This window comes from Euprymna scolopes, chromosome 23, assembly GCF_053919585.1.
Source record: "Euprymna scolopes isolate OS-2025 chromosome 23, ASM5391958v1, whole genome shotgun sequence".
NCBI lineage: Eukaryota > Metazoa > Mollusca > Cephalopoda > Sepiida > Sepiolidae > Euprymna > Euprymna scolopes.
In genome coordinates, this window is record NC_136504.1 from 32,051,376 (window position 1) to 32,075,170 (window position 23,795).

Here is a 23,795-nt window from a genome sequence, read left to right on the forward strand (position 1 = left end):
TCGATGTTTACAAACTTTAAGGTGTTTTTAGTGATGGATGACGAGTCGATTACTTCGATAATGTAAACTTTGATCGTTTCTATGAGAGGAACAAAACTGGATATCAACAGTCAATAAGAGTCGCCCCCCCTCCTTTAAACGACGAAAACTCTCATTCCGCGCCTCAGAAGAAGTCATATACAAAAGAGACCGCCATGGATGTAATAGATATATCATATCCCTCAATTTATGCGACGTATCAGTACATCACTCAATAGAATTCCACCCATAGTAAGCGGCTGAGCCTTTTGTGCTTCATCTTGTAAGAAGCAATATACGAAAGACACTGCTTTGTACTTGTTGAATGTAATAGATAGATAGATTATATCTGCCAATCTAAGCGACATAGCATTACATGCGTCCTGCAAAATTATTACTTAAACCGTGATTATGACAGGCAGTTACGAGCGTTGGCTACGTTCTATCAGGGTTTAAACGATACCAATTGAAACACTATATGAAATCAAGTTGGTAGAATGAAGGCTGTACCCTACCATACCGAGTTACAGATATATCGGTAATTTCCGAAAATGCTATATATCGAGTTACCGCTAAACTGGGATTTTTCTGATCACGTGTATTTTGTTGTCAGGGAACTTATAATAGCTACCCAACCACTGCTTAGCCTCGATTTAGCGCAAGCCTAACTTTCTGCAAAGGACTTCCTTTGTTTTGGCGTTTTTTTTTTGTTTTATTTTGTTTTTTGTAGAGTAAAATAGCTAGCTAGTCACGAACCATGTACTTCGACTGTTAAAAGAGGGAGAATAAGGAGTTTCAAGGTTCAACAAGTGTTAGATAAAGTGACGATTTCTAATTCAGACGAAGCCGAATTTGACCAGGAGTATATTTCTGAATCAAGTAACGCTTGTGATGATCAATAAATCGATGAAGGAGAAAGTGATGATAATTCTGATGATGGAAATGGGTCTCGCCTGTTAGGCGGACTGGTAAACTAAGGCTGAATACTGGCGGCATAGGGACAAATTAGGTTCAGTAGCTCAGGTCTGGTAACGTAAAAAGTAACGGCGTTTGAATGTGTTGTGTTTGTGAACGTTACGTCTGTGAGTAAAAGTATTATGCCAATAAGACAGAATCGAACCTGAACATTCAACATGTCGTCATTTGTTGATTTATGTGCGTTACATTTTCGTTGCGATGAGGTAACATACTCATAATCACCCATAACATGTTACACGATATTGTTTAAAATAATATTCCGAGATTTTTTTTTGCAGCTACGTATGCAGGATCAATCATACTTAACAAAAAAGAAAGATAATTGTTTTATTGGATCATTATCTTAAGGGTGCATGATCGTAAAATTAGCGGGAAAATCCGTAAAGAACAATAAATTGGCAATAAATTGGCTTTCTCCGCAATTCTTATATTTTTTCTTTCTATATTATTCTAGATTTTCTCATAAACAACTGCAAGCTAAAATGACAAGATTTGCTGTAATAAATCTAAATTATTGGAAGAAAATAAATTAAAGATTTCGCGTGTTTAGTTTTTTTATTTTACCGACGGCGAATCCATAGCTAATCAAACTAAGGCGTATAATGACATTCAAAAATTATCGTATTGATGAGGTTGAATATTTATTGGTTTGTTGACATTCTAGATTTGCTGATTATTATAGAAGCAAACACAACATTTATAAAATCTTCCGAAAATTTAAAAAAATATTTGGAACGAAGAACATAACCTGGAAAATAAGCTCATAATTGAAAAATTAAAATCATTAATTACTTTGGTTATAATTTATGGCCTAAAGTCACAATACATGTTTTAAATCAGAAAATGTTTCAACAGTATTGTTTTCAACCGATAACAAACTAATAATAATAATAATAATAAAAATAATAATAATAATAATAATAATAAACATTTGAAATAGCAATAAACCACAACAGAGAAAGCAAACACAGTACACAAACTAAAAAAAATAATAATAAAAAAACATAGCTGCTAACAAATACCTTAAACTTACAATGCCCCGCCCATAAAAGTTTGCATGTGTTTGCAAAAGACTGGACTGATATCATTGATGCCTCCGTTCAGCCTCGAAAGATAAAGGACGCCTTCTGTAAGGGTAACTGCGCGTGTAATTATGAGGCAAGGATTGCGAAATCTCCAACCACACCTCTCCTAAATCGGCAGTTTGAGACCTGTGGCAGGTAGAAGCCAGAACGACTGAAAACAGTGCTGATATAAGTGGAGAGCAAACATCGCCCTGGAAGTTACAAATGGTCTCTCCTTTAATAGTGACCAGGTTCAACGTTGTTCAAATTTCGGTAGCCCAGCGGGAACCGGTATGGAACCGTTATTATGCCGTACACTGATAACATATAAATGAATATTAAAAGTGCAATGTGGATGGAAAGAGCCAAAAAATGTCTGCTGTAATCAACGAAACTGTGCCCTGAATGTATACAAACATGTCTCCCTTTCCAAATGCTAAACAAACTGACTGCAGGCTAAGGTAGTCCACTAAGAACCACCAAAGCCCTTATACGTTGTGCATAGAGACAAATACTTCAGATGCAACTTGAAGACATCAGTGAAAATTAAATCATATTATCCTTTGTAACATAACTAGTCAAGACCATATCAGCAAAGAGTCCAGGCATCATAATAATCAATAAGAATGAACAATAACTACAGAATCTTATATTTCACAGTTCACAGGGTAAAGCTTGCGGAAGCACAAAAGTTAAAATTGGTTGTGAAGAATAAGAAACATGAAGAGAACTACTGCCAGACCAATCACTGAAAGAGTTGCGAAAAAAAAAGATGCGTGTTTTTGAGTAATTTTAACAAAAGCGAGGTTTTACACTATACAATTAGAAGCACCGATGACAATAACTGATATATCTAACGAACATACCCAAAAGAGAACGAAGCTATAAAAGCAAGTTATACTGAATGAGAACATCTAAGCTGACTTAAAATAGAACAAACGAATAAAGAGAATACCTTGTACAAAGGGGATTGAAATTGTTGGAAACCATACAATGCATCTCATTCCAACGAAAAAAGGTCTAGTATCACTCAGAATGATCTAACATTCCCAAGAAGAATGAAAATATCGAGGAAGGAGATATGCATCCAGACCTCCACTAGCAGTATCAGAATTTGGGGGGAATTTTCAGCCGAGTCGCCATTTTGAATAGACACCTATTTTTCTATCAGATTTTAATAATATGAAAACGTAATTTAAACCCGTAAATTTTATTTCAATAAAACGAACAAATACCAAATTTTAATATCATAAAAGCTTTAATAGAGAAATAAACAATTTTATTTATTTTTCCTTCGATTTCTTCACTTAACATTACACGGATTGTCGAACAATAACATTACTTGAATCTTACGATAATTATTTTAATGGCAAAATAAAGAACTTACCTGGTTAATGAGTAAGATATGCTTTCTTTTAATCTTCCTGTATGAGAATTTATTCATATTTATGTATTATAATCCATGTATTCTTAAATGGAAGGATTTTTTCAACACATATCATGACAACGCGTGTCTTTCAAGAAAGTTGTAAAGACACCGGATTTAAAATTATCATTTACTTATGTACGGAAGCCTATAAGTGTAAAAAAAACACTATCTCGATATTGGATTATATTCCTTCAAATTTTCTACTTTTAAAGGTTTTCGGAGGCGCTGAAAACGGAAATAACCATTTATATATACGGCAAACCAAACTAGTAGTTTCCAAGATAAAAATTTTTACAAATGGTCACAAAGTGGGGGGTCACTTTTCTATAATGATGTGACGTCAAATGGGCACCCACTTTATGACCACATTGCAATGAACAGATTTGGCCGTAATTTTAAAGGAATTTTCGAGGGTGGCTTCATATTGACCCTATATGAATAAAGAGAGATAACTTGTCCTTTTTTTATTTTGGCGCCTTTACGCTATCGTACATGAAAACTGCGATTTTTCATTTTTGGATTTACACGGATTACGAAATGACGAAGATATGCAATGTTATTTTTTTTAATATCTTAAAGAAATACCTGATTTTTTTATTTATTATACTATAAATCTGCATTATCGGGTTTCGTCTTTTTTTTATATCGAAAAAAAGGAAACCAGGAATTAAATATAAAAATATACACTGACCGAACATTAATGACTGGAAAATTCTAAACAAAAATTAAGCTTCCACGTAAAAAAAAAACAAAAAAAAAACACGTGGTTATCGAAAAAAGAAGGATTTACATTTTGGACTTTACCGGTAAATTTACAGATAAGTGATATTTTTTTGTTGTTTTAAATTTGAGTATTTTATTTATTCATGTTTTATCTTCAATTTGTGATATATAAAACGTGTCGACCAAAATTAATTATTAAAATTCTCATAGACATTTCAAAATGGGGGGGGTGAATTTATAAAACAACGTTTGTCTAAAATATTATATTCAGTTTATAGGAAAGAGCATACAATTTTACATTCACCCTTAAACAACGTAACAATTGAACGAATAGGAAAATTTTGATAGATTTTTAAAGTTTAAAAATTGAAAAATATTCATCTCATAAAAATCAATTGATTTCATTACGTAAAAAAATGTCTCCCAGAGCGCACGCACGCATTTTGTAAACACTGTTTTTTAAACAATGAAAAATAATATTTCTATTATTTTTAAACAACTTAAATAGTTTATTTTGGAAGCATATTCTAGCAAGAAAATAAATAACCCACTTTAGAAAGAGAAATTAAGAGTTGTCTATATTTTATTCGCAGTTTTCTGTTAGGGGTCTCAAAAATTCCCCCCAAAATTCTGATACTGCTAGACCTCCACTTATAGGACGTGGAAAGCATTTGATGTCACTATAATTCCAGAGTAACCCAACAGTCATTAGGCGTCATTAGGCGTCATTAGGCGTCATTAGGCGTCAGACAGACTGACAACAAAGTAAATTTAATTATAAAATCAAAAAGAAAAACACACACTAAAAACAAAGAGTCTATTGTGTCTGATTTATCAACGTAAACATGGCACTTTACATATCTGGGAAAATCATGAAATGGGGTAAAATCGAACGTACGACGTGTACAATTGACAGGTGCAGTTTGTGAAATTATTCTTTTATGAACTGTTTCAAAACGATATTAAAAATGAATTTGTATTATTTGAAAACGCTGCCGAGGTTTCTATATCTTCAGGGTGAATTACCAAGCCAATATGATATATATATATATATATATATATATATATATATATATATATATATATATATATATATATATACGTACGATCTCAAAAGACAAAGGATACCCCTATAGGGGCAGCTGCGCATGTAATTGTGTAGCTAGAGTTGTGCAATCTCCAACCATGCTCTCCCTGATTCAGTACTGCTTGAATCCCTTGGAAGGGAGAATTCCAGGACGACTGGAAACAATGCCGAGATAAGCTGAGAGAAGATACAACACCTGGAAGTCCCAAATGATCACCAGTCTTGTATTGGCTCACCGTTGCTTAACTTCGGTGATCTGACGGGAACCGGTGTGTCAAACCTGATTATGCCGTGTGTTTGTGTGTATATCTATATCTATATATCCATATCTATCTATCTATCTATCTATCTATCTACCTATCTATCTATCTCTCTCTCTCTCTCTCTATATATATATATATATATATGTATATATATATATATATATATATATTTATATATAGATAGATAGATAGTATTGGAACCAAAGGGATGTACTGTGTACCTGACATACGCATTGGTAAACTAATATAAATAACAGTATTTATATATAGAAAATCTAATCTAAGCATTTTCTCTCTTATGCACGTTTCATGAATAGCACAGACAACTCTTGATTGGTCTTTTTGTAATCCTCCTTTTCTCTTTATCGGACTATTTTCCGAACGTTTTCTTGGAGTGAAAAAAGAAATTTCTCATAATCGAGAACATTTTCGACCTCCATTGGGCAAGTAGTAAAAAATAAAAAATAAAAACGAAAATTGAAAAATGAAAATAGCGAGAGGAAGTGAAAAGACGATTAAAATCGCTTAAAATAACTAAAATATTCAAAAGCACTTGAGCTTGCCCTCCGTTTCATTTGGAGTCTGGTTAATCAATGGTTTATTGGATTAACAATGTCTCAACGATTGGGAGGCGCACTTCGCAATATGAGAGAGTTATCTAGTATATTTAGGAATTTTCTTTGCCTGGGATGGTCTTACATAAACAGTTCCTTCCGAAATATTTCGTACGACCTTAAACCACAAGATTTCTTCGGTGCAATCTAATTCCTTTCCATATCTTGAAGTACACACACACACACACACACACACACACACACACACACACACACACACACACACACACACACACGCGCGCACGCACACGCACACACACAAATATATATATATATATATATATATATATATATATATATATATATATATACATAGATAGATAGATATCCCCGACGGAGTCTTCCATGATAGACAACTGCTGAAAACATAACAATTATTTGCAATTTTGACCCCTTGGCAGCAGCTTTTTTTCGGATAAACATCGATTAAATAGTTTTCAATATGTCTGAATACTCTATATACCACATAAAGTCTGTGGATAAAAGTTTTCTTTAGTATATAGGTTGGGAAATGTTCTCACACACACATTTAAACGTTTATGTATATACTAGCAGGTCGCTCAGCGTCGTTAATAATATACGTATACATATTATATCATAATTCAAATATGAACTGGGACATGTTCATGTGAGTATTATGTTACTTTTATAAACAGTTCACGTTTTGCAACAAAAAAAAGAAATACTCGAACTGAAATCGAAACTAAAACCTGAAGAAAGTTAGACAAGTACGATATCCATTAGGCCAGGTTGATACGTACTTTTAAGAGTCTCTTAAAAATATTCTAATTGTATACATAACAACCTGTTATGAGAATGATTCACACATCTACAGTGGTTAAACAGTTAGCAAACAGATACATATCCGATGACGCCCACGAAACCATTTCTTAATTTTGACTCTTAGAAGCCTGTTTTCCCGGAACCAAACCGATTAAAAAGTTTGCCACATCTCTACGAAATTCTATATACCAAATTCCATGATACGGCCACAGTAGAGACAACCAAGATAAAAAAAAACCTTAGCAAAACTTATCTCAAATCAGCAAAACTGAAGCTGGCATGCCAGGACACTAGATATACAAGTGCAGGCCAATTTGGGTATATTTTATTGGTTTTAAAATATAAGTTATTTTTTACCAATTTTCATAAAATTTCTATCAGAGAAAATTATTATAATCTTCAAACAGCCTGCAATTATTTTAATGTAGTATCAAATCATTGAACTTTGATCCCTTTGATAGCGGAATTTCTGCCCGGAAACAAATTAAAAATGTTTTTTCAATGAATTTCAATACGCCTTATGTAAAATCTTCAGTCTGTAGACTGAGAATTGACAGAGTAGTTTGATAGAAAAATGTATACACACAGAAACACACACAGACAATTTCACCTTTATAGATATATACATGTATAAAAAGCGGGAGAGATTAATAATTGTTTTATTATCAATCAATTTTTATAGCAAGAAACCTAAAATTATATTTATATGTACAATCGCAATTACAATTTTTATAAAATGGCAATTAGATTTTTTTTTAATGGTTACAGATACCAATGATCTCTTTTAGATTTTAAGTTATCTCCTTATCAAAGTAGGTTTGCGCACCTAGAGACTTACTTACGGTTAAAAATAAAGACAACATGGAATCTCTCTAACAAAAGTTCACAAACTCTATTTACGTCAAGAAACTGGTCAAAATTTGGTGTTTTCTCTCCTCCCTTCCTCTTCATTTTACTTATTTCCTGATGGTTTCATCTGTAAATATCGAATAAATGAAAAAAGCTATCGGTTCCAAAACGATCGTGTTTGTAAATATGGTTTTGTTCTGTTTCCTCATATGAACACTTGATTGGTAATTTTACAATTATTAATATCTCACCATTCCTATTTATACAGCTATAGGTAATTACACCTAATTGAGTTTATCATAGCTTCAATACCCAGAGCACATCACCTGCAAATATATTTTACTGAAACATTGCCTATTCAGGGGTGTCTATTACACTCGAAATTTATATATATATATATATATATATATATATATATATATATATATATATATATTAGTAAAGTATCCGTCGTTGATTGGGTTAAAAACAGCCTACAGAAAATAGACTCTGATTTATGAAAGTATGATAGGCTATGAAAAAGAAGGGTTGCAAAGAGATAGCTTCGAATTTGGGGGTATCAAAACCAAAGCAAAATATGATGAAAGTAAAAAAAACACAGATAAACCCCATAATTTATTATACCATATATGTTCACACTGAAACACTTATCACACGATTCTGTGGATCTATATTAAAAAAAACCTTGTTAAACTTTGTGACATATTTCCATTCTATGGAGATCAGGCGCGAACGAACACCCCATAATTTTATCATACCCTATTTCTTCAAACTGAAACATAATTATCAAAGATAGATATGAAAAGTTATTTGTTAAAGTTTATGCCTATTTCCATCCTATTGAGGCCATCCCTATATTACTTAAAATATGCTTATCAAATTAAATTGTGTGAATCTATATCAAAAACACTTGTAAACGTTTTTTTTTAACTTTTAATTATTTTTTTTTATTTCCATATTTTGTGGACCAGGCGCGAACGCACACCCCAGAATTTTAATGAACCACCGTTATGCCAGATCTAACATACCCATTTCTGTGTCTCAATACATCTATTATTATATGTAATCAGTTTTCTATAATAGTCAACCATATAGGAGCCTATTCGTGACCAGGCCCACACACAGATGTTCAGCTTTATATTATAGATATACGTTCTTTTATGAAACCTATACTTTACATACGTATCTTTAATTTTCTTAATTGCCACAATAATTTAAGGTTATTATAAATGCATTTAAACTTTTAGACCATATATATATACCTAATAAACATACCAAATTCAAATCTGTGTTTATTTTACAATCAGTGTTTTACTGTTAATATGACATGTCATACGCGTGTTTCATTTAATGTTGGAAATTTACCCAAAATGTCTTCATAGATAGATTTATCACTCTCGAAAAATACACAGAAGGAAATTTTAGTACTTCGATTAAAAAGAATAAATGTTGCTAAAAGGAGATGGACACCTTTAAAAACCATAAAAGTAAAATATATTACTTATTATAAAATTGGTTCGCAGCACTTAAAAAAAAATCGGTGGAATTCAAACCTTACGAGGAGGCGTTAAATTTTAAAGCATCATATTTGAATATATTCAATGTTGCCAAAACGCATGAAGTTTCGTATTTAGGTTAAAAATAAAGGCCAAATACGTCATAAATTATTGTTAATAAAAAAGCTAAAATGTAATCAGATTATCATTGTCCGTTAAAGATTTTTTAACTGAACATTCACGAAACTAATTTTGATAGTGAACTTGATCAGCTACATAAAACCATCTGAATGAAACTTGCACGACTTCTCAAAATGTTCGACGCTGGATTAAGAAAGTAGCCATAGAAATTCCTCCCTGGACCGATATATCGTAGGTTTAAAACAAAAGATATCACATACAAATTCAATACATCTAGGCTAATAATAACTATATTATTTAGCTTTCGAACACCATTTTATACACATTCAGTCGTGATAATAAAATGCTACATAACATCCTACGCAACATCTTTAGAGGATGGAGTCCTTATTTTTCTCTCTAATTATTTAGTCTTACCACTGCTACCGATTGTCTCCGGAGCAAATTCTCCACGTCAATAGACTGTGTAATTACTTACACCAACTATAACTGACTCATAGATAGATAAACTAATATAATGTTTCCAATTTCCTATTCACCACCTCCAACGAAGGCAAGGGTGCGGCCCTCCACTGGCAAGGTCATGCTCACAGTCTTATGGGGCCAGGAAGGAGTAGTGATGACAGATTTCCTGGCAAGAGGTACCACAATTACAGGAGCCTATTATGCTTCACTTTTGAGGAAGTTAAGGGAAGCTATCAAAATCAAGAGGCGTAGCAAGATCAGCAAAGGCACCCTCCTCCTGCAGGACAACGCTCCGGTCCACAACTCGCATTTCGCCAGATCAGAAGCACAGGCATGTGGTTATGAAATCCCCATCCTCCCTTCTCTCCTGACCTTGCACCCTCTGATTTTCACCTCTTCCCAGCCATGAAGTTGTTCTTGAAAGGAAAGCATTGCCCAGATGATACAACCTTGATTTCTGAAGTCACATCCTGGTCGGAGGACCAACTTGGGGTGTTCTACAAAAACGGTCTCCAGAGCTGCATCAAACGATATGAAAAATGCATAACTCTTGGTGGTTCCTGTATAGAGCAAGGCTAATAACTGTGCCAAGTTCCGCTGCTCTACTACTATGGGCAGTGTGTCAGGGGCATTACTTATTGCACGCCCCTCGTATATTTCACATTAGAGCGTGAGAGAATCTCGAACGGTTAACAAAAACACATTTATTAAGTGAAACGCAAAAATAATATAAGTGATTATACTAGTAAAGTATTTTTGTTATATACCCACTATTGAGTTGCCTTATGGTTGCTTTGGTTGTTTTCGTTTATCGACATATGAACCCTTTTAAGGGTATTTACTGCCGAATCCAGTGATTTGGAAGAACACTTTTTTTTTAATAGAATATGTTGTTTTTTTAATTCGGTTTCTATTTAACCCATAGTTGGGAGCCTAACAGGTACTACCCCTCCGGGTCAGAATGGACCTCGGAGCAATAGCAATTAAAGGGTGGTTCCACACTCCACAACGCTCGCAAGCTGGGGCCTCACCATCGGATATAGCTTAAAGTCATATTCAGGAGCTACTTGCTTTATTTCACATCTCTAACTTACGTAACCTTGAATGAAATAATAATACAGTTATTAATATAAATAACTAAAAAATATATATAAAAACCTATTAATAACATTAAAACATGAAATATCGACGTTCGATAAAGAAATTCATAAAATAATGAGTTATGACAATTGGACAATATCAATAATTAAAGTGTACATGGAAATGGCGATACTAATTATTAATTGCTAATTACGATATGAATCTGAAATAATTACAGGCGTTAATAGAAATTACCGCGCCAGGAACAAACAATTAATGATATTAGAGAAACGAACGAGATGGAAATGAAATAATTGCTCATTTATGAATGATAAAAAAAAGCTGAATATGATTTGAAAAGGAAAAAAAAAAGAAATATTAGAAATATAATGGCGTATCGCTTATTACAAGATGTCGATTCTATAAATAATGAAACGAATAAAGTTATTTGAAAATATGTCAATTTCGTTGACGTTAATCTTTGCCACACGAGATTTGGGATCAAAATAAAATATATCATCTTGCATGTAATATAATTTTAATAACATGAAAATAAAATTAGAAAATGGAACCTTTTAACAGAAAAACGAAAAATCGTATTGTAAGCCACGAAAAAGTTACAATACTTAATAGATTAAAAATGTGTCTATATTTTTTAGATGATTTGTCATTATTCGTATTATTTGAGTCTTACTGCTACTATTCTCATCTGTTGTATAATTTTCCATATAACCTCCGACTTACTTTTTTTTGACATAGGATTCACCACTTTCTAAGGTCCAGAGACCACTCGAGGATAAGAGTTAAGATTGTACAGTAGTCAATTAAACAATATATTAATTGTTAGTAATGTAAATTCGGTAAATGTGTTAACGTAAATGGAACGGCTCATCAAGAACTTATTTGAAATTATGTGTAGATCCCCGAGTTATAGAAGATACACCCGTGGAAGGTCGAACGTTGCATCCACCGAAACGTATTGCAAATAACACTCAAGATGAGAATAGTAATACATATTAATCAGAAGGTAAAAGTGAAGTAAACAAGAAAAGTGAACGAAATAAAAGAAAACAGAAACAACAAAAAGTAAAATACGATTAAGAAGACTCATCAGTGGAAGGAATTAATGCTTGATTTGAAGAAGAAGCGTTTTTTACAAAGTGCTCACCACTTATCGCAACCCGGACGCCACTCGAGGATAACTCTTAGTAAGAGTACCTTGGTCAATGGGAAAACATTTATAATAATCGTTAGTAGTGGAAATTTGGTAAAGTGAATTACTTGAGGAAGATGGATCACCAAGAACTTGTTCACGAAATATTAAAATACGCCCATATTATAGTCAGTTAGAACGCAGGCAAACGGAATAAAGCTGAGCAGTTCTAAGAGGCAAGGAAAGAAAAAAATAGCTGACAAAGAGAAAACAATATACTTTTAAAGAAAAAGAAATAACCGAACAAGTAATGTTTAGGAAAAAAAAGACCCGTTAAAAAGAAGTCAAAGACGAAATTATTGAGAAAAAAATGGAAACCTCTAAGCGAAAAAGCAACAGATAGCAAGTCTCATACAGCAAAAATAATAAATGCAAAAAAAAAAAAGGAAACAACTGTTAAGAAGTCAACGTAAAGGAAACTGCAAAGTGTCTAAGAGGAAGAAAATCATAAAGAAAAACTATTATAAAAGTGACATGAAGAAATATAAAGCGATAAAATAGCTATTAAATACCCCAATAATCTCTTAATGCAAAATAAATGGATGCAAACATGAAATTTACAAAAAGAAACAAACAGAAGTTACAACGGTTCTATATATCTATGATGTTTGGATTGTACAGATTATTGTTCTCGTCCTAAAATTACCTGATAAAGTAAAGATAGATACCTAAGGTGCTATTGCAACGCTAATCTAAGACACCTTTTTAAAATTTTGTTTGCAAAATGGTTTGTCTTTGTTTTCTGTCCTTTTTTCTTTTCTTTTTCCTCTAAATCTTTCTGCGTTATTTATCTGTTTAGCTGTTATTCTAATAGTATATCAGCGGATGTAACCCCCTGACGGTTTTCATGTGTATGTTGAAAATGATCCTTATTTTTTACGGCGAAACGAATCTGTTCTTCTGTTTTTAAATCTGTTGTCGTGGGAATTCAAAATGTGTGATGTGTTAATCAAACGAAACCATTTATTACATTATACGGGAAGAGCAAAGTGTTCCGTTAGCAATACACGAGTAGAAATAATTCATAATTTTCTTCTTAATATCACATGCACTCAGGATTGAGTCTGTAAACCCCAGAAGAGTGTAATATACATATGAAATCAATAGCGTGTTTGTTATTTTGTGTGTCATGCTTACATCTTTTTTTCTTCAAAGTGACTGTGGTTTAATTGCTATTACCTTTCATTTCTTGAAATAAATAAGTTTACCAAGAATTCTTCATAAGTTTTGGTTTCGGTTTCGATTATTGCTAAAGGAACTTTACTTATATATGCATAATATATATATATATATATAACTACTTAATTTATCACATAAAATCAATATACGAAAGTATAAATTTATGCGTAAATATCGATATCAAATATAAGCAACAAAACACCAATAACTATAACAAAATTAAAAATAGAAGAAAAAGAAGAGTAATTTGTTATACTGCCCCATACAATCAAATGTTAAAAACAAAACTTAGCAAGAAATTTCTAGATCTTACTGAACAACACTTTCCCGCAACCAACCCTTTACACAAAATCTTCGATAAAAATATCTTAAAGTTATCCTACAGCTGCTGCGAAAATTTAGAGATGAAAATCAAAACACATAATAAGAAAATATTAAATAAAAACAATGTAAACAACAACAAAGTAAACAATAAAAAAGTAGACACCATGACAAAAATAAAAGTAACACTAGCAGAAATAATAATAATAATAATAATAATAATAATAATAATAATAATAATAATAATAATAAGAAGAAGAAGAAGAAGAAGAAGAAGAAGAATAAACCAACACCGGACAACAACAACCATACTAGAAATAAAAATAAAATACTAATAACGAACAAGATAAATGAACTGTAGACACCGCACACTTTGCCCACTTCAAAATTAATGTCTAACCAAAAGCGTAGTTTACCAAGCCACAATATTTGCGAAAGAAAACCCAAATAACAAGAAATATTACTTAGGTATGCCTTCCTTAGATTTCAAAACTCGATATTATGACCAAAAAATTACATTCAACAATAAAAACCACCGTATGAAACAACACTAGCAAATAAATATTGGGAACTCAAGGAAAGCAGATATTCGGCGGTAGTCGAATGGAAAATAATAAGACAAGCTATCACATAAGAGACCTAGACGAACCATGTAGATTATGCCTTCAAAAATTTGCTATCCTGTACTTTAAAGAACCCCAACATCTATTAAACTGTAGAAGAGAAATAGCGAACAACTGTGTTCACAAGATATAATTTACTCTAGAATAGCGATACAAAATAATTTTGAAACTAACAAAAACAATAGAAAATAAAAATAAATTATATAAACATGAATATACATAAACTATCGCACATATATGTATATATATGTATATATATATTCGTGTGTGTACATATATATATACATCTATTTATATATAAACCAACATAAAAGAACCTAACCTAGATTTAAAACAGGTCAAGAAATTAGATATCCAGGCTAAATAGAGCACACACAAAGGAACAGGTCAACCAGAGGTCAAATAGGCCTTTGTTCGGTAAGTGCATGTTAATTGGCTGATAGAAAGGGCGCGGTGGATACTAGAAAGCTGATTGGCTAACTAAAATCTCAATAGAAAGTGCGTATATAAAAACGACAGACAACCACAAAATTCGCGCATAAGCCTGAAGAGTCCTACAGTGGATGAAACGCGGAATATTCAGTGTAACTTAATCGCCACATATATTTGTTAAGTTACCATATATATATATATATATATATATATATATATATATATATTTATTTTCATAACTTTTGGTTTTGGTTTCGATTCAAGCTGATGCTCTCAAGATAGTTTTTTTATTTTTGAAATTACAGCTTTACAATATAAAAGAATCGATAGAAAATTGCCTATAAGTATATACGAAATCTGAATAAATTAAAGTATCATATTCTAGGGTATTCTACGACCGGGCTACGTCGGGCGTCCCAACTAGCTTATATAAATATTTTTTGCAGTTTTAACATAATAGCCATACTAATATCAGGGCGTTACTTTTTACGTTGAACATCGTCAGAATGCCAACATCAATATATTTCAGATGAAAGGATCAACTATGGAATTTCCGCAGGTCTTGCTAGTAGTACTTTATTACACATTTTTACCATGTACTCCATAAACTACGCCAGCGATCCTAGAAAATAATTTAGAATTCTGTTTGGTCATGGCTGACGGAATGAGAACATGCCCTCCTCTTCGATTAAAATAAATGATTCCGTTCGAAATTCCGTGCAACTTACCAAGTTTGACTGAAAGATTTCCGAGTTCAACAGAAATATGCCTGAGGTTGACAAATAGATTCCTGAGTTCGAAAAGAGTGTACATTTTGACGAAAATACTCTCAAGTTCGACAAAGCGACTGCCAAATTCGACAAAACGATTGTCGAGTTCAACAATAAGATTGCTGAGTTTGACAAGCGTGTAAAGTCGACACGAACACTGTTAAGTTCGACAAAAAAACTGCCGAGTTCCACGAAAAGATTTTCGAAGTTTAAAAACTGATTCCCAAGTTAAACAAAAAGACTCTCAAGTTTTAAAAGATACATGTAAAGGATGTCGGAAGTTACATCAACGGAAATCTTGTGAAAATAAAACTGAAGATGCGAACAATAGTCCGAATAATAAAAATATGAGGAACTATCAACGTGATAAATGTGCGAAAATAACACCCCCCTCAAATGTTACTTCAAACTGAGCGAACAAAGAAATCGAAATGGTCTTCCTATAACTACTGAAAGGAGATGACCTTTCCTACTCTGTATTCATAACCAAATGAATACTCTATAAACAAAATATATTTCCAATAACGTCTAATTTGCGAAACATAATACCGCACAACTGAGTTCAAGGTGAATATTAGATGATCGTTTTCAAGTCAAAATACCTGCCAGACAGTCCGCTTTAGTAATCAAATTAAACCCATTCTTGCTATCGATGTCTATCTGTTTATTGTATTGGTAACGATGCAAGCGGAAATGTCATTAACTTTTATTACTGCAACTGACCGTTGCTTTTGGTAGGCGATGACTCATCGGCACAAGAGAAAATGCTATCGTAACCAGGACGACACATAATAACATTACTAGTCAAATTAATTCAGTAGGACTGATTATATTTTTACTTAGTTTGATTAAATCCCAGGAAATAACAATTTATAATAACTGATGATTTGTTAGACGCGTGCAACTTCCTCAGTGACTGAAATGCCATGTGACAAAAGATGGTTTTTAGTCCTGCCATCGACTTGCACACACTCAAGCAGGAATGACACTGACGACGGTCATTGGTATACATAATTGTATATACATAGACGCATACAAACATATATACACATACATACACATACACACATATACATATATATATACATACACACAAATGGGCATATATTTTTATTTAATAACAAGCATGGATACCCAGCATTGCCTGGGTTGACATTAAGTTCTGTTTGAAACACTGTTATACTAATCATTTTCATCATTAGCAACGTGGATACCACCACAATAAAAATAAAAGAACGGATGAAAACATGTAAATATAATCGCCCAAAAAAAGAAGTATGTGATACCCTCTCCACAAGATATTACGGCAGAAGGAATACAAAGAGAAGAAATTATTCTCCGAAGATGGAGCACTGGAAAGACCCCTCCCCCAAAGAAAAGATAATTAAAAATAAATCATTACAACTTTTGTTTCAATAAAATAGTAGTGAATGGAAGGCAATTTTTATTTAAACAAATGCATATACGCTTGCATAAACGCATATTGAAAATAGGTGTGTGTTTACTATAATCGTTTTACGCAAAGCATAATTATGTAGACTATCCTCAGGAAGATAATTACACGTTATAGTTAACTAAAGAGGATCAATCCAAGAGAAAACCGGGGAAAACTAATAGGAAATTATTAACATGAATGTTTAAAGGGATATGCAAAATGGCTAGATATTTTGCAGATAAAGGCAATTTTACGATCCCTATATAACAAAGGTGGATTTAAAAATGTATGCATATATATATATATATATATATATATATATATATAAAGTGATTTTAATATAAATATCAATACACACAAAAAATTCATTAGAGAAAGATTATATGTATATATGGTGTAAAAGAAGAAAGTAAAAATGTTGCAAATTGTATTTTACGACATTTATTATTCGAACCTAAGATACAAAAAAAGTGACGCTGGCTCATATCTTCATAGATAAAGCAATTAGCAAAATGCTTTTTTATATATGATAGCTATATGTTCTATTTTATAAATGCAAGATGATTGTTTTCAAGTCAAATATAAAACAATACCTGCCGAACGGTCAGCTTAATTAATCCAATTGCACCCATCTATTTTATCAATGTCCGTCCGCTTATTGTATTGCCAACTATTATTAAAAACATCTTTAACATTTGTTCTATACAAAGAACGCCATAGCTTGAGAACCATTTTCGTCTGTTCCGAGATTTTCTGTAACCATGTCTTTCACGAAAAACTCACACAACCAAGTTGTTTCACATTTACATTTATGTGTTTTTGCAAGTTGTTGGTTCCGAAATAGGACGGCGATTCCTTCTCTACAAGTACATATGTTCAGTTATACCGTCCAGTGAATCCATGGCCACCATCATCTGTTTCTATTCCACAATTTTCAGTAACAGATTATTACAACCTAACGCTCTACTTACTAGTTGTAATCTAAAACTTACTCTCTTTTCGTACGTCACTTTCGACCTAGCATCAAAGCACATCACTTGCTTTCCAAAATGAATTTCGTTAAATTCCTAAAACTGACCGATACATTCCCATTTGTTTTAATATTCCTGTGTTAACATTCATGTGAACTACTAAAGGGCATTCTTTCAACTGTAAGTATTTATTTCGCTTCGATAACATTCCTCCTGACATGTTACTTTTACACACTAAAGTAATCGACCATTAAATAGGCATCATCACCAGAAACTATTTTACTATTCGGTAGATTAACAACACAATAAGTAAACCTTTGTTCACCATTCCTTCAAAACGCTTTTTTAAAAAGTTAACAGTATTTGTTCTAGAAACAAAGACACCGTTTATAGATTGAGTGTTCCTGTGTATTCAATCGGCCTATTCTGTCACAGACATGATGTTGCTAGCCCAAGTTTCTTTTATGCGCAACTTTGTGAGTAATTACTTCAAAATGATCTCATTCTGCCCATGTTTCCTTTGTTCAAGCTTGTTTGACTCATTGGTTAGTAGTCTTCATCATTTTGCGACTAATAATATTCTAATATTCGTTATTCTACTAGCTTTTCTTTTCAAAGAATCCCAAGTTTGTGGAAATCTCTTCCTGGTGACTATTTTCCTTCTGCTTATAGCTTTGATCTATTCATATCTAAAGCCAACATGCATTTCATGTGTTTTCGAAAATTGTCTTTCATTCGGCTTGGCTCTTTTTTATTATGTGGGTTGTCATGCCACGAAAAAAAGTCTATAAAGTAGCAACAATAATCAATAATGAAGTACTCCCCGAGGAGAGGATACGGAAGCAAAAAGTACATTCTAATAAAACGACAAAACGCAAAAAAAAATAAGAATGAAAGGACGAAACAAAATGACAGAACGTGTCAATTCGATAGTCTATATCTTCGTGGCCGACAACGTTGAGTTTCATGTTGACAGCTTGAGAGACAAAACAATTATATTATCCCTTTTCAATATCAAATGCACATTAATATATCTCTCTTATTGCTGTAACAACATATTTTACCAACATTATATTGCCATAAAAATGTGAATATTTAGGATAATTGCATATTAATTACCATTATTTCTATATTCGTGATCTGTGGGCAGAATGTATCACGACGTGAATTTAAAGCATGGAGTGCCTAGTTCGAATTTTGTTGGTGGCATTCTTATTAATTGAAATGTTCTTATATTCTCATTATTTATTAGAAAAAATATCAACGACAGAATTAACCTCTGCCCAAAATGATGTTCTATATCAATTATAAGCATTTACTATTATGATGTGAATTGTCCCTATATTTTTTGTCTTTTCTCTTCCTCTATTTCTCTACCTATATCTATTTATCGATATATTTGCCCGAACCAATGCGACTCTCACTCTATAGTTTCCCTGCCTTCCATCAACTGCCTCCGATCTTCAAAATCACAGTTGGTCTTATGTGCAATTTTCTGGATGTACATGAATCTAAGTCACCCTATTATTATGCGCCCTTGCCGTGGAGTCCGCAATAATCAATTTCTTACCAGCTCCATCTTCGTCCTCTGGCAGTGACCGGAAAATCGTAGAAGTTGATTGCAGCAAATGTGCCACGTAGCTTTCAATAAAATTGCTGCTCCGTGGAAGATCTTGCCAGGATTTAAATATTTCCTTGCTTTAATGAACGTCAAACTTTCGGCATAGCAGAATGTTTATATACTCTTGTAAAGAAAAAATAAAATCATTAAAAAATGGTAAAAATTATTCAAACGTTCACGATATGATCGCACGGATGTACGGATTGAAAAAAAAGAAAACCAACACTCTCTTCCTTTCTCCAACAACCTACCATTATTTTCAGACACCATTTTGACTTTGTGGTGCATGGGGCTTCCCTAGGATCCACACTTAGATTACTTCGTTTGTGTTTGTTTAAGCGAGGCTAAAATCTCTCCCTTTTGGAAGCTAATTAAGCTATTTTTTTACAAACGAATTCTTCTTTTATTTAGTTTAGTATCCTAGTATATTATTCTACAAATAATCCTTGAAAAAGACCCAGAAAACTAATACTTTTTATTCAAATAATTTTTACAATAAATGTATTTAACTTAAAAATTTAGCTACATTTTCAGCTTCTGAATGTCACCGTGAAAACATTTTCTATTAATTTTTTTTTCACGTGTACAAATATTTTTTGACTTTTGGAAATAAACTTTTGGCTTTAATCATTCAAATACAATCGAAAGGTAGTTGGAAATCTACATGGAAATTATGATAAACCGGATTTCCAAACTGTCTCCCTATCTTTTTTCCGCCTTTCACCATTGAAAATAAAATAAACCAACTCTGATAAAAAAAAGTCGCGCGTTGTAATGGTACCACTTCAACCTTCGTCGTTCTTCAACCTTTTGCATGAAAAATAGAGAGCTTTACTTTTGGACCGATCGTCGTATATGTTTAATATCTAATATATCTGATATACGTTTATATAACTTTATGTGTTGATATACGTCTAATATTAAATATATGTCTAATATATCACTTTATATGATATATATATATATATTTTATTTTTACTATCGTATCTGGAAAATATACTTACATGTCATTTTTGTTGCTAGTTCATTTTTTTGACTCGTGAAGGTTAAGCACAGACGGAGACTTACAATGGGCTACTTGGGGCATCTATACCAATAAAAAAATGTTCTTAAAAAATTAGGTTATTATGCTTTCAAAAGTAGATTTGCTCATAGGACGAATATGTTTGTTAATTTTGATTTAGCCTTACTTATATATAAACTCCCTTTGTCTGTATGAGTAAGTCCGTTCCTTACTGACTCTGAAACGGTTTAATCGATTTTTTGGAAAATTTACATGAATTTACTTTATGCCTCTGGAAGTTTTCTTTAAAAGGTTTTTGTATTGGAATGTTTCGATACATATCTACCATCGATAATTTAAAAAAAATCCGAATAAAGGAGGAACAGTCCGATTTTAAACAAAGTTAACACCGTTATATAACCTAACATCACAAGTACAGTAATCAATTTTGCAGAGGCATATACGCAGAGCGAAGAAACCAACGGTTTGTTCTGTTGCAATACAGGGACACACTCGAAATGAATAGTTCTCTTTAGAGCACAATCGAATCATGATACTTGACTTTTGCATTTTGAACTTTAATTCAAAACATTATATAAAACGATTTTATAAAATAAACAGTACAATGTAGCCTGTAATATATTTTAGACTAAGTCACTGTTGGGAGACATGTTATAGTGAACCGTGGTGGATCCCCGACTAAACAAGGCAATTAATCAATGCATGTGATTGAAAAATAGGCGATTTTACCGATTTCGATGGCAATAAAAGTATTAGAAGTGTTGGATATTCGTTTATTATAATTCAATCCCAGGAAACGTCAGGTATCCCTACTAGTAACCAATAAACCTCTATTGCTGCGTGTTTGTGCATGTACACATGAATCAGATGTCTATTGATTTTCAAATTTAATCTGCTTTTTCCCTCTGATTTATTCTGATGCTGTTTAGAGAACATCAAATGCAGAAGGCAGTGTAGCTCTCGGAATGCCGTTTCCCCGTGGTCAAAGTATTTTCCAAAGAGAGTAACCATTCGGATAATCAATGCAGATTAACTTAATCTCTATTTCGCTTTCTGGCTCCGTGTTTCCTGTTTAGCAACGAAGCACTTGAACAAACATCATTCCCGCCACACAACCTGATGCAGTCAAATTGCAGGATTGCTTATGACGGATTGAATCCCACTCACAGTATGCAATTGGGAAATTTGAATGTAGAAAGTGAAACTTAGGTTTACTTTCGCTTTGATTATTTTTTTTATCCTTTAGTTCTCATATTCTAGGTCCTGGATATTACCTTACACTATATCCAGTGGTGAGGCCCCAGCTTGCGGGCTTTGGGGAGTGTGGAGCCACCCTTTAATTATCATTGCTCCCAGGTCCACTCTGACCCGGAGTGGTAGTACCTATTAGGGTCCCAACTATGGGTAAAATAGAAACTGACTTGAAAACAACAAATATATTCTATTAAAAAATATTTATTCAAATTCACTGGATTCGGCATTAAATAACATGAAAAGGGATGATATGCCGAAAAACGAAAAAAAACAACCAACCAAATCATATTATATAAACGATGTTTCTGACATTGACAGAAGAGTTGCGGTTTACTGGGTAGGAATCTGAATATTATTTATTATAAAGTAATTTTTGGACTATAATGTAGTATTTTTAGCTGTTTATATGCCCTGGCTTAATACGTTATTTATGTCGATGCTCATTGCTAAAATATGACGTTCGGGTATTTTGCTAGGTTTTTATTATTACTTTTCTTTGTTATATGGAAATGGAATACTGAGGGCAGAAATAAAATTGAACAAACATTATCGGATGAGCACACCAGCATTGAATTCGTAATAATGTATTTAAAAATTATAAATCAACTACTTTTATAGATTGACGGTATTTAAAAAGCACATTTGAAAAGATTAATAAAGGCGTTCACGGTCAAAATCTGGTTGGTTGGTTGTTTTTTTGTTTTACGGCATATCAACCTTTTTCATGTTATTTAATACCGAATCTAGTTATTTTGTGGACGATTTTTAATGGAGTATATATTTTTTTTACGTCACATTCTATTTAATCCATAGTTGGGACCCTAACAGGTACTACCCCTCCGCGTCTGAGTGGACCTGGGAACAATGGCAATTAAAGGGTGGCTCCACACTCCCCCAAAGCCTGCAAGGTGGGGCCTCACCATCGAATATAGTTTTAGGTCATATCCAGGACCTCAGAATCTGGAAAAGCTCTCGTTGATTCGGTAAAGCAAATATATTTAACGAATACTCATTAATTTAATAATATACTCATTAATTTAATAATATTAAATCTCAAAAATACTTTAAAACGTAATGAATTCGTTTACATTCAGTCTTTTTTAACAATCAGACTTTTCTGAATAACTTTTAAGCTTTCGAGTTGTAGACTATAACTAGAAACGGGCTTTGCTGTACTAGTTTTATTTTTAGACTAGTGCCTTCGGTTTCTTTCTGTATTTGTCTTTAATGGGTGGTTATTCAATTAAGAACCTGAATTTAAAATGTTTTCCTATACTTGTTGGAGAAACCGTCTGATTAATTGCTATATTTATGGTATATAAATATTAATCTCATCTCATTTCTTCAGTAATGAGAGATAATTCATCCACTCTATAAGAATGGTTCTTCGTGTAATCGTAGAACAGGTGTTGGGGAATCCTAGCCCCGCTTCTTTTGAGTTGAGGCGATTTTATCCCCGTAGCAAAAAGAAGTTCAGATTGAAAATAGTGACAAAATAATTGGAGAGCAGATATAGCATCTGATATTCCCCAATGGTACAACCACTGACAAAACTGAACGTCGCTTAACTTCAGTTATCTAGAATCATGATTATGGCGTATATATTATTAGTAATAAAAAAACACCATGTTCGAATGTTTTCACTATCATCGAAATTTATTGTTGCCATTCTATTTTAAGTAAATAGAAATTCTCGCTTCTATCATTTCGTTTTTTATCAGCCCATTTCGTAATTTATTCTTCAAGCAAAATGAGATAATTGCCGTTTTCTAAGATTGAATCTATGAACCGAACATTTATATAAAATTCATAACTATGCCATATCTAATCACAAAAGAAAAGTAAAAAAATCCTCGCTAAAAAACAAATATACATGTGCGTGATGATTGGCTACAGTAAATCTGTGTAGAAATAACTAAGAATTCGATTGGCTAACTAGCTAACACAGTACTACGGGGATAT

The 23,795-nt window shown here is 32.7% G+C and overlaps 1 protein-coding gene across 1 annotated transcript in view; it reads right to left on the bottom strand.

Moving 5' to 3' along the window:
* The window catches only part of LOC145245819 (G-protein coupled receptor dmsr-1-like), a 526,090-nt gene that overhangs the window by 253,588 nt on the left and 248,707 nt on the right, over positions 1–23,795 (bottom strand). The gene's annotated exons all lie outside the window — the stretch shown is intronic.